The 13,686-nt window shown below is 42.9% G+C and overlaps 1 long non-coding RNA gene across 2 annotated transcripts in view; it reads left to right on the forward strand.

Moving 5' to 3' along the window:
- The first annotated feature begins 1,376 nt into the window (after positions 1-1,376).
- LOC141981671 (uncharacterized) overlaps positions 1,377-13,686 on the forward strand; it is a 48,461-nt gene continuing 36,151 nt past the window's right edge. For both annotated transcript variants that reach the window (XR_012637875.1, XR_012637874.1), the window contains exons 1-2: positions 1,377-1,544; positions 3,698-3,984. This is a non-coding gene — a long non-coding RNA (uncharacterized LOC141981671). The remainder of the gene's footprint in view (positions 1,545-3,697; positions 3,985-13,686) is intronic.

Here is a 13,686-nt window from a genome sequence, read left to right on the forward strand (position 1 = left end):
GTTCACCTGCACATCTACCAATGTGATATGTGCCATCAATGCCCCTCTGCCATGTACATTGGCCAAACTGGACAGTCGCTACGCAAAAGAATAAATGGACACAAATCTGACATCAGGCATCGTAACATTGAAAAACTGGTAGGAGAACACTTCAACCTCTCTGGCCACTCAGTAACAGATTTAAAGGTGGCAATTTTGCAACAGAAAAGCTTCAAAAACAGACTCCAACAAGAAACTGCTGAGCTTGAATTAATATGCAAACTAGATACCATTAACTTCGGTTTGAATAGAGACTTGGAGTGGCTGGGTCATTACACATATGGAATCTATTTCCCCATGTTAAGTATCCTCACACCTTCTTGTCAACTGTCTAAATGGACCATCTTGATTATCACTACAAAAGCTTTTTTCTCCTGCTGATAATAACTCATCTTAATTACTTAGCCTCTTACTCCGCCTTTTCATGTTCTCTGTATGTATATATATCTTCTTACTATATGTTCCATTCTATGCATCCGATGAAGTGGGCTGTAACCCACGAAAGCTTATGGTCAAATAAATTTGTTCGTCTCTAAGGTGCCACGAGTCCTCCTGTTCTTTTTGCGGATACAGACTAACACAGCTGCTACTCTGAAACCTGTCATAATGATACTGTGCATAGATGGATCATGCACATGACCTTGCTCAAAAATAGAAATATGTGCTAATTAGAGATTCAATAAATCTGTCTGCCATGTTCACAAAGATTCATCAGAATCAATACGACTATCTTACATGTTTTAAATAAATACAATAACAAATGGGCCAAATTCATATAATTCAATGAATGAAGACATTTCCCCCCAATTACATTAATTCTGATTTAGTTGACTTATATTTTCAGTGACTATTTCTGTAATTTTCCTCTGTCTATAGAAAAATAGCAATTTAAGGGCCAGATTCTAATTTATATTAGGGATGAGTAAATCCACAGTAACTCTGTGTAATGCAAATCAGAACTCTACTCTCATCTACCTCTGTTGCAATTTTTCTATTCAGTGCTTAGATACCATGGTGACTGCTATTCTATAAATACCCAAGGATGGATTTTACCAAAGGGCTCAGAATGTCTTCAGTGGAAGCTGCGCTTTTGAAAATCCCAGTTTAAAGAAATATTAAAAAGAGCAATTATCATTAGAATTTTCTTAAACCTACAGATGATACAATGTATTATATACAAATGGGGGTGGGGAATCTCCCTTTCATCAATCTGATTCTATTATTCCATTTGTATTATTTATTACTAAATATTTGGGCTAGATCTTCTTAGACATAGTAAATGCCTTATTCACCCAAATGACCACTAGATGTCAGCACACTTCTACACCCCTGCAGTTGGAGCGGCAACCATCTGGTAGTAAAAAACCTGCCCCCTAATTGAGGATTTGATATTATACAGTATATAGTTGAAATTATTTTGTTCTCAGGTGGTGTTATAAGACACGTGTGTACAAATATGACATCATTTGTTTTAATCATCAAGGCAGGAGAGAACTTCAGGAACGGTAAGGCTGACATTTATGTCTGTCGCAAACTGCATGTACTCTCAGCTGTGTTCTGTCTGTTGCCTTTCAAGAAGTATTATTCACTCCAGCTAGGGCCTGATCCTGCACTGATGTTAGCTAGAGTTTTGCCTGTGTAAGCACTGCTGGATCAAACCTATTATAAATGTTAATGTGGCAGTAAATTCATCTTATAGTAGGAACGTGCAGGGAAAAAACAGAAATCTATGGATTGTTTCAAGCATCATATTAATGGCATAGCGCAAGGTACAGCTATTTAGTGGTATCAGGCAAGAAATAAATGTATTTGGGACTTATTTAACTCATTTGTGTTGACCCCATTCTGCATGGGCACATTAGAAATACCTAGAAAAATTATGTGGCCATTATGTATTCAGCCTATGTATACTGTGTACATACAGGTTATTGTTTGCATTAGTTTTAAACTGTTAGATGAAAAACATTCTTAAAAGCATAGTCTTTGCACCACAGCAAGTATTATAATTAGGCCCTATATGTTCAATGCTGTGCCAACTTTACTTAATACCTCAAGATGTAATCTCAGATCAAATGATAAGGGATTCAGTGCCTTTGACTAGGAGCCTGTTTTACCATAACCATTGGAAAAACTGAAAGGTAACATGAAAGTTCAGAGAATTGGAAATATAAAGCTAAAAGTTATTTTGTTGTTTGTACAGTGCCTAGCATAACAGGATCCTGGACTATGACCAGGCTCCTACGGCTCCTCTTTATTGTTAAGGTTCCCTTTACTGACACACAAAGTATGGGGCATATTTTCCTTCCTTGCCGTCTCTTTCAGCAGTGGCATGATATAAATCCTGATAAATACTAGGCTCTAGCTTTTATCACTTTTTCAAAGCTGACCTTGCCCAGTAATGTCTCAGAGTTGTTTGGTCTCCTATGTGAAATAAGGCAGTGATCTCAGTCCATTTCACAGAGGAGAGAGTCTGTTCATAAAAACCACCATTGCAGCTGGGTTCTTGACTGCCACTTTCAGCAAAGCTGACTGGGGATGTCACTGCTGAAAGAGACTGCAAGGAAGGACAAATGCATGTTTCCTTAGCCAGGCTGGGCTTTCCACTAACCATGCACATGTTTGTCACTAGGGATTTCATAAAATAATTTAGGGCCTGATTCTGCAGGTGCTGAATTGAAAATGTACAATCCAAAAATTTGGCAGAGATCAAGGGATGAATTCTGTAAAACGCCAGGTGCCTTCAACTCCCACTGAAATCAATGGGAGAGAGTTTGAGAGTGTTCAGCGCTTTAGAGATCATCCCTTAATCTCTGCCAGGTGTTTGGATTGTATGTTTTCAATCAACTGACATGGGGATGCAGGCAAACTGGCCCAAAATGCATTGCAATAATCAACCTGTCCCCAGAGGGCTGCTGTATTTGTATGAAGGTCACAACATGAGCCTGGGGAAAGGAGCACTTTACCCTGGCAATATTTCAAAGCTGACCAAGGGCTGGGAGAGAGTAAGGGGGAAACTCAGAGTCAAGAATAAGACTGAGACTGTTGCCATGTTTTGCTGACATAAAATGTATCCCACTGAAGTACAAACCTAAGCAGCTCACTTTCTTCACTCTGTGCCTGGGACAGGTTGCCTAGCAGCAGCTGTCTTAGCAGGATTTAGGCACAAATAATTTTTCACTGTCCAGGTCTGACCTGTTGGTAAGTATTTAGACAGCACAGAGACTTCCATGCCAGGGAATGAAGAAAGCTATGTCTGGTGGGTCTGGGGCTACCATGAGCATAGCAGTGAAAGCTCAGACAGGCTTATTTAAAAGAAAGAACTTGCCTACCTTAATGCGTAGCCTTTTGCTAAGGTGCTAGAAAGGGCCTCATCTGTTTAAACAACCAAATCTGGGTATTTGAGCTGAATAAATAGTGGTAGTGGGGAAAGTAACTGTTGGATTTTAAAGTAAATTTCAGTGTGACAGTGTTAGTGACCCTCTTGTGTTCCCTTGCTGTGAACACTGGAGATATGTGAGGGAAGTCAGCAGAAAAAAAGAGGACATTGATGTGTCCCTTAGAAATATTATGGCTGCCTGAAATGAAAACAAGATGCAATCTGATGCTAATAATTACATAGGGACCTAATCAAGTTACTTGTGCCCAATGTTTCTTCCAGCACAGCACATCTCCTGCCCACCCCTGATCCGCAGCATCTCCTGACCCTCAGCAGCATTCGTGGAGATGTGACAGCATCTGCCTTCCTGCCAGCTGCTCTGAGGAGGATCAGCAGTGGGACAGGGAGTCTGGCTGGCCTCTCTATTTTGTGTGGTTGTGCTCGCTGGTTCCAGCTACAGTCACTTCAGCCCCGAAGAAAGGAATAAATGGCTGCCTGTGTGGCTCAGCCTCGCTCTCATTCTCAGCCACAGGAAAACCTTTCTGGATCTCCAGTCTAAACCTGGGCAGGTGGGTAAGAGGCAAAAGTCTTAAGTGGGAAAAACGTATACAAGGTACAGTAATGACCTTCAGCATTATATGGCACCTCAGGAAGTTTCATTTTCAATACGTGTTCTTGCAGCAAGACAATGGGCCAAATCCTCTGCTGGTGGAAAGTGGCACATCTCTCCAACAGAAGCCCATGGAGCTGTATGACTTGACCCCAGCAGAGAATCTGGCTCAACAGTTTTGTAAACTAATCCGATGAAATACAAAATGTACACACACATCATTCCTTAATTAAGGGTTTCATCCTGCAAGGTACTATGCATTCTCAAAACCCATCAAAATCCCCACCATCCCTTGCTGGATCAAGCCCTTTCTCCATTCTGTTCTCTGCAGGTTTTTATATAGCACCCATTACCATGGTATCAGAACGCCTTTGATAGTTCAGCTTTGTTCTGTGTCAATGAATAGCTGTCAGTAAAAAAAACCCAAAAAAACCCCACGCACTGTGTTTTGTCAGTCATTTTTTTTCAGCTTGGGGAAGCAAATCATCTTCCTTCCTTTCTGAATACAAGAAGATCATAGACTGATTTCTAGTCATGTCTCTAATTAAATAAAGCCTTTTGTTCCAAATTCCTCCACTGGGCCTCAGTGTCAGTAGAAGTTACACTTATTCACCATTGTGGAAGCCGTAGGAGTTGATTTTATCTGACTCCTACTGTTGGTTGCTTTTTCTGATATAACCTACTTGTGGGCTGGTGGAAACAATCAGCCAGAATACCTCATTAATCCATTGCTAGGAGAAAGCAATCCATCAATGGGACTAACGTATACGGTCCTTACCTCACTGTGAGGCATCAAGGAGAACTGGGGTTTATGATCTGAGCTACAATGTTTCGTCACATTATTTTTCTGAAGTGAGGAAATGGCTCTGTCTAGCTTGCTCACTTTGTCTTCTTACAACATTTCAGTTGTCTTCAATTTGCAGAAAGCATGGTTTGCTGTATGAAAAGAATATTTTGCCCGTTTGCCTTCACCATCTTAAATACCCACCATCCTTCTGGGCTAGGTGCCATATCGTTTAGCACAAGTCCATTTAATTCAGTGATAACCAGTGTATCTACAGACCCTACAGCAGTATGTGCCCTAAAGGCTTTAAAGTGGGTTAATGTGGCAAATGGCCATTGGAACGCCAGGAGTTAAATATATGTAGCAGTGAATCCCTACTTATTCATGCTGGAGAAGTGCACGTATCTTTAAATGATGAATCAAATAGAATGAAGTGGGCCATTAGAGTGCACGTCATGTTAATTGGACCCATGACTCATTCATTTGCATTTTTTTCTTCCTCCCGAGAATGGCTAAGTAAAACCCTTTGCTCCTTACCTGAAACCTGTGCCTACTTGCATATCAGAGAAGCTACTGATCATGGCAGCCAGTCAGCAAGCATTATATCTGATAGTAAAAGCCCAGACTCTTTCCTTTTCAGCTTAAAATTAACCAGCCCTTGTTGACATCCCTTTTTCTTCATTAAAAAAGGCTGGTTACTACAGGAGACCAAGTTTCAAATCTGGGTCTCGGGTCACAGGAGAAGAGCAGTTCGGTCCCTAAGTGTTCAGTTGTTGAAAGTGCAAGACACCAAACCCCTAAACAGTTCAATATTCAGTAATAGGGATGGCCTTTGCTCTGGAAAGGGCCAAGACTGGGATGGCAGGATTATTGCAGGGCAAGACTGAGATGCATTTGCTGAGCTACGTATGGGAAGTGCCTCCTTACACTATGCCTGACTGACCAAATTCTCGCCTCTGTGCAGGTATGTTTTTGAAGGAAATGGGAGTCAGCCATGTATATCTGCAGGCCGAGTCTGTCCTAGTATTAGTACCTTCCTTTCACAACTGATCCATTCCTCTCCCCACCAGAAAATTATTACTTGTGTTATAGTCATACAGAGTTGCCCCAACCAAGAGCAGGGCTCCACTGTGCTAGGTGCTGCATATATACATAGAAAGAGACAGTTGCTGCCCTAAGGATCTTACAGTCTAAGTAGGCAAAGAAGATGAAGGGTGGGACAGGAAACAAAGTCAAAGAGAAATGAAGCGACTTGCCCAAGGTTACTCAGAGGTCAGTGGCCAAACTGGGAACAGAGCTTGGTTTCCCTGATTCCAAGTCCAGTGTCCATCTAATGGGCCACATTGTCTGTAATATTGGGCCAAACTGACCTGTGTTGAACTCCCCTTATGTAAAAGTCCTACAAAACTTAACAGGTGTTAAACCAATAGGGTTCTATACAAATTACTTTGTAAATCTCAAATTAAACAAACCTTTTCTCCACCATTTTTTTTGAAAAACATTCTATACAATTCTATAGTAGGGATATAATTTTCTATTAAATTCTCAAAACAAGCCTTTACAAATCTATCATTTTTTATTAAATTCTAACAGGCTACACAAGACACACATGAACCTGTCCTATTAGGTATTGAAAAAATTAACACATTTCTCAAATGTTAAAAGTACAGTATGTTGCTGTAATGCAATAGTTCTATTTTATTTTACTTTTTTCATGTAATTTTCTACCGGCATTCGTTTCTTCCTTGTGCACCGTTCAACTGGGGACACATCTCGCTGCAGTCCATTATCTGACTGGTAGAGCCTGCAGCTATGGGACGCTTGCTTAATTGGAAAGATGCACTGATGCAGAAAAGGTACACGTAGCTACTTCTTGGACTTGCTACACCTTTTTAAAAGAGTCATTACAGAGTTGACAAACTGTCCTGTATCCTTTGATCGGAAAGATTTCCAGAAACTGCCAGGTTGGGAAAATGGACAGAATTGAAACCTAAAATTCCTTCAGAGTCATGTTGTGGAATAGATGTGTAAAGAGTGACCCTAAGGAGGCACCTGCAGAGAATTCTGAGAAGCTTTTCACAGCAATCAGTGAAGTCTGATTTAAGAATACAATACAATTTTCTTTTACACTTAGCATCTTCCAGCTAAACTGTCTCTCAAAATGCTTCACAAAGTTAAGTAGTACTGTTACAGAGTTAAATAACAGCAGAAAGAGACAGACATTGGAAGGTGTAGGCAAGAATGAACAGCTGTTTTCATCTGAGATTTAAAATGAGATGGCATAATTTCAATATATTATTCGGTAATGCAGTGACCAGAGGCTTTCCTGCCAGCTCCACTATACCTGAAAGCTGTCAAATAAGCAAAGTTAACCAGACAAAGAGATGAGGTAGGGGAGGTAATATCTTTTACGGGACCAACTTCTGTTGGTGAGAGAAACAAGCTTTGGAGCCTCACAGAGCTCTTTAGGTCTGGGAAAGGTACTCCAAGTGTCACAGCTAAATGCAAGGTGGACCAGATTGTTTAGCATAAGTGGTTAGCACACTAAGGGACCCTTCAAGATAGAATGGCTAGTTAACACCTCTGCAGTCACAGACAAAAAGAGGGGGGTTAGTGGGTTACAGATTGTTGTAATAAGCCATAAATCCAGTGCCTCTGTTCAGTCCATGATTTTTAGTGTCTAGCAGAGTAATGAATTTAAGCTCCCAGGCTCGTCTTGTGAAAGCGTTGTACAAGTTTCCTTTGAGGACGAGGATTGATAGGTCAGATATAGAATGATCACTTTGTGAAAAGTGTTCATGGACCAAACAGGGACACTGGATTTATGGCTCCAGGGAGCCCATCCCTGGCGCATGGGCAGAAATTTGGCTGAGCTTGCAGAGATCAGTAGCGGAACTTTACTTGCTTCAGTGTCACACACCCCAATACCAGTGCAGCTGTGCGGACCATCATTTCATATGACAGCTATAGAGACGGGAGAGTGACCATTTCCTTCGGAAAGCAAATCTTTGGCTGGCGTAAATCACCCTAGCTCCAGCGACTACAATGGAGCTGTGTCAGTTTACACCAGTTGAGAAATTGGCCTCATGGTTTTTAAGAGGTTTAGTACTAAAGCAAATTGTAATTCTTCCGTCTAAAACTGAGCATAAATGGACAAAGTCAGATTTAAATCACAGCCAAACCTGGTCAATCTTGAAATATCATAATGTGTGTATGTGTGTGGGGGGGTTATCGCTAGACAACAGCTGGGAGGTCTGATCCCAGCACAAACATACATGCACTACTCAAGCTAGCATGCTAAAAAAAGCAATGTGGCTGTGGCAGCCTGGGCTAGAAACCCGGATACAATCCTGCCCTACTCACAGGGTACTTCCTTGGGTGGTTAGCCCAAGCCTCTGCTTGTAGTGGCATAGCAACTGCTATTTTTAGGTGATAGCTCAAGCAGAGTTAGCGGGTGTCTGTCTACCCGTGCTGGGAATCTCACCTTTCACACTGCAAGTGAAAGATACGATTGAAGCATGGCTAGGCATACCCATGTTAGCTTTTATCCAGCGAGAACAGCTGACAATAGCGGGGTAGACGTGGTAGCATAAGACTTCAGCACTGGCTTGCAGTTGGAGTACAAGTGATCGAGGGGCTATGGGCACTTGGGTAATTTAATTACTCTAGTTGGTAGCCCATGCAGACGCCCATGCCACATATCTACCCTGCTGAGTACATACCCAGGGTCCCTGGAAGGCTTGTACTCCAGTTGCTTGCCTTTGCTGAAGTCTGAGCCGCCACATCTACACTGCTATTCTTACCCTTGCTAGCTAGATTAAACATAACACGAGTGTGCCCATCCATGGTGCCATCATACCTTTCACTTGCAGTATAGACACACCCAGGGAGAGAGAGAGAATCCTTGCCTTAACTTTTCATCTGTAAAGGATTTGTGGGCATAATGTCTAGATGCTTAAATATTTCAAATACATTCTCAATGTTCAGTTTCTTAAGACTTTTCTGTATAATCTGCATGCTTTGGATTTAATCCATTACAGACACAGAGGCGCTATCACTCCAACACCACATTCCCAGCCTGTAGATACACACTTATTGTCATGTAAATGGCACACCCTTTATGCCATCACAATTCATTGCTGCAGAAATGTTGGTTATCTCCTTAATTTTTTCCCTATGGAGCCCTCTGCATCCTAGTAATGGGGATCCACCTATTTTCCCCACCCTTTATTAAACATATACTTGAGGAATTACGCTGTGTCCAGCATTCTTCTGGCTTGGGAGGAGTGGATGGGACTCCTGTTAAGACCACATTTTAGTGCTTGCTCTAAAGCCCATTGAAAGCAATGGAAAGACTCATTTTGATTTTAGTGGGCTATGGAAAAGGGCCTTAATCATCTAGAGAGATCTTTTTCTCTATCCCATACCCAGAGCCAACGCGTACCTCTAGATGGTGGGGGGGGCACAATTTAAAGGTGGCCGGGCATGTGACTGCCTCACACATCGCCTCTGGGAGGGTAGGAGACTTGGGGAAAGTTGAAACTTGCCTGCTAACTTTGGCTGGACTTTTGCTGGCAGCCAGAGCAGAGTCATTCACAGGTGAGAAGCCCTGTCCCATGGGGTGTCTGGCCAGTGCATTGGCTGAAGAAGGCTGGCCAGGCTGTGGTTGGGAGCTATTTTGCCCGCAGGTGTGAGCCTGGGAGCAGCAGTGGAAAAGAGCCAGGCCCGGGGAGGGTGGAGGAGGGGAGCTCAGTGAGGACTGCAGTCCCGTTAGACCATCTGCTTTGAGTTCTGGTGGAAAATGCAGAGAGGGGAAGGTGCTGAGTTTTTAGGAATCAAGTGAAACTGAGCCCACCCAGCCCACTGCACCTAGAGGTGGTGAGGAACTGGGTGGGCTCTGCCCTGTTGCATCAGCATTTCAGGGACCAGGGCCAAATGGAAGCCAGAAATCTGGGAGGGGGGGATGTGACCCCATGTGTGTCCTCCCCATTTTTCACCTCTGCCCATACCTCTTTTCTGTCATAAGTATAATGAACCAGAAATTTGTGACAGGAGCCCACCAAAAGTATGACCTGCTGTATATGAGAGTTGGTTGAATAATTAAAAAACAAAACTAATTTGTGAATATTTTTGTGAATAGAATGTAGAGTTTGGTTAATCATGATAGGTGGGGCCATCATTCCTTATTTTCAAATAATTAGACAATCACAGTTGTTTGTGAATCAGAACTATTGATGGTATTCTGAGAATTAGAATTTGTGAAAAAGAAAACGGTCTCCCATGTTATGTTATGAATCTCTGTAGATCTACCATCAAACAACACATTTTATATTTGATACTGTACTTTTGTTGTCAAGGATGTTGTTGTTATGGAAGGAATACAGTCTTACTAAAATGTATTGGGACAAACTCATCCTACGTTTAACTCCAGGTAAATCAGGGAAGACATACCTGGGATGAATTTGGTTCCATATCTCTTTCACTTGTACCGCACACAGGCTTCAGTACCAATAGCAAGAAGTAAATATTGTATACAGAGGACAAGAATGGATTGAGAGAGAGAAAATAACCACTTTCTAGTGAGAAAATACTATATATTTCCCTCTCTCTCTCTGTCTCTCCCTCTTTTTGGTAGTATACTGAAATGGGTGACCATTTTCCAGGACCTCATTTGAAATGGTTATAAAGCAAATCCTCCCCCCTCAGGGGATGACAGAATGCAGTGGGAAATTAAGAGGATAACTGAAGGAAAAAACTCAGCTGTAATGCTAAATGAAAACATTCTGAATAGATTTACAAGGAAGGACATTAACAATGTGCTGTCTGACACTGGTTATGAGTAGCCAGCATCTCAGAGTATAGCTAGCATGAGAGGCAGAGCTATCAAGAAGTGAAGGAGGCTCAAAACCCATAAATTGTGAAGAGCAGATGGATTTACCTTAAGGTAATAAAGAGATGAGAGAGGAATATAAGAAGTCAAAGACAAACACTCTGGAGACTTGGCTAGGTAAAATTGAGATTTCAGGAAACTTTTTGCAGGCAAGCATGACAGCGATATATAATGGTAACTATCTAGGAATCTGTATGCCTCTGAGTTTGCACTGCTTCCACTTTACTGTAAACCAATGGAAATAATTCTGTCTGACGTGTGAGAAGAGCAGTCATTTGACCATCCATGGAACCAGCCACTAGAAAGAGATAGCCAGCATAGGAAAAGGGTTCTGGCATTGCTAATGTTTGTCTTATGTCTCTCTGTGATGGCCAGTAAGGGGTTAATGGAGCCCTGGGGAGGCTGTGCAGAAAGCAGCCAATAGGAGAGGGGTGCAAGGAGCAGCCAATCAGGGCTGGGCAGGGCTATATAAGAAGAGCTGCAGGCAGAGCATGGGCAGTTGCTCCCTGGAGCTCAAAGGGGGATGACTGGTTGTCTTGCAGGAGGAGGATAGCTAGCACCTTAGACAGAGCAGTGCTGGGCAGGATCAGGGGAGTGAGAGGGAGCTCCTGGCTGACTGCTAAGACTGGCATGCTGAGGCCCTGAGATAAGGGCAGAGAAGGTGCTGGGGCTGTGGGAAAGCAGCCCAGGGAAGTAGACTGAGAGGTTGGAGGGGATGCAGCACATGGCTGCCATCTACATGGTCCCTGGGCTGGGACCCAGAGTAGTGGGCAGGCCTGGCTGCCCCCCTCTCACTGCTGAAGAAGTGGCTGGACCATTGGACTGTGGTACTGTCCCCTGGAAGGGGGGAAGCACAGAGTATGGCACAGCAGGAGGGCTGTGTCCTGGAAAGGGCATTGTAGTCCTTGAAGCAACATGGGTCCAGGAGTAAAAGTGATGGCAGGCAAGACACCTCCAAGAGTTGGCGTACCAACCTGTGGTGCTGATCTGCAAGGTGACCAGCAGAAGGCGCTAGTGTGGTGAGTCCCACCCCATCACACCTTCCCACCATGAACTTACTAGATGATAGGCAGACAAAATCATTAACTATGATATAGTGCATTAGGCTTTCAGCAAAGTCTTTGTCAAAATCCAGCATGAGAACACTTAAGTAAAAAGAAGCAAGGATTTGGGATAAAGCTTGAAAGTACCAGAAATGTGATAAGCACAAAATCTAAGTTACTTTGAGAGAGAATTTCTCAAACTGGTGTGCACTTTTTGAGGTTGCTGCTTGGAACCTGGGACAGACTCCTCTCAGTTTCCCTGGTGAAACCTGTTTGAGTCAGTGAAGTTTTAGGGCCAAACTTCACCAGATGTTTAGAATCTGGGTCCCAGAAGAGCTTGACAAGCAGGTTTTGCCAGACAAAGGGATGTAGAATCATCTGTCCATATAGGTCTCCCATGTAAAATAAGCATTGTGAAGCCAAACACAAAGGAAGCCCCATTTACATGCCAAAATCAACCAGAAAAACAGGTTGATGTGAGGGGATGTGAAACAAACAGGAGTATGGGAGACTTCTTGGAGGCCCTACGCCAGGAAGGAAACTACAGGGAGTCATCCTGACCGGGGACAAACACAAGGGACTTTGGGGTATAAGGATGGCACCAGGACCCCTCTTTTATCCTGCACTTGGGGATGTAACCAGGTGGTGAGGTTATGCACACAAAAACAAGATCTTAACCAATATTGGTTGAAACGCAACAAGAAAGGACTTAGGTGAAAAATTGCTTGAGACAAAGTTAGCTTGTTAAATTCTGTTTTAGTCTCCATAAAGCATTATACTTTTGTCTTTATTTGAAACCTATTGTTTTTATTACCTTTGCTAACTATCTCTTATCTTAGTCTTTAATAAATTTATATTTGTTTTCACTATAAATAGATTACAGTGCTGTTATATTGGAGCTGATACATGTGTGTGTTTCACCTGAGTATGCGTACAGCAGGGTGGCCAAACTGTGGCTTGTGAGGCTCTTTTACCATTGAAGTATGGCTCGCAAAATAGCCCTGTCAGGCACCATCCACAGGGCTGAAGTCTCGAGCCCCGGCAGGTGCACCCCAGCTCTCAAACTGCTGAAGGTTTTCATACGCGGCTCAGAGGGCCAGTAAGTTTGGCCACTCCTGGTGTATGCCATTCCCTTGGGAGTAGCAAACTTGGTAATTACTGTGAGTGTCCAGTGACAGGGGCTGGACTTCTCAGGAGGATGCTGCTGAGATGTTTGGAAGCTGGGATACAACAAATGTTAACCTGCAAGGAGTTTGGGAGACTGCCTCTGAGCGCCAGGGAGATGAGACACAGCTTAGCACCAGCAAGTCTCTCTCACTGAGGTCAGGGGAGGTCACACAGTGGCCCACAGTCCTGGACGGACCAAGAAAGTGTCGTACACACACACATTAAATGAATTGAAAGCTGGCTAACTGATAAGTCTCAAAATGTAATTGTAAGTGGGGAATCATCACTGACTGGGTGTGGTTTTTTTTTTTTAGCGAGGGTCAGTTCTTAGCTCTACGCTATCTAGCATTTTTATCGATGACCCAGAAGAAGAGACAATCACCACTGATAAAGTCTGTAGATGACCCAAAAGTTGGGGAAGTGGTTTAAAAAAATGAAGAGGACAGGACACTGATACAGAGCAATCTGGATCGCTTGGTAAACTGGGAACAAGCAAACATGCATTTTAAATGTCTACATCTAGGAACAAAGAATGTAAGCCATACTTACAGGATGGGAGACTCTATCCTGGGAAGCAGTGATTCTGAAAAAGATTTGGAGGTCATGATGGGTAATCAGTGTAATGCTGTGGCCAAAAGAGCTAAGGGTAACCTCAAGTAACAGGGTAATCTCAAGTAAAGTAACATAAAGTAACAGGCATAATAGGGTAATCTCAAGTAAAGTAACCTCTGCTCCTACCTCTGTATTTGGCACTGGTGCAACTGCTGCTGGAATACT

This window comes from Natator depressus, chromosome 2 (assembly GCF_965152275.1).
Source record: "Natator depressus isolate rNatDep1 chromosome 2, rNatDep2.hap1, whole genome shotgun sequence".
NCBI classification, from domain to species: Eukaryota; Metazoa; Chordata; order Testudines; family Cheloniidae; genus Natator; species Natator depressus.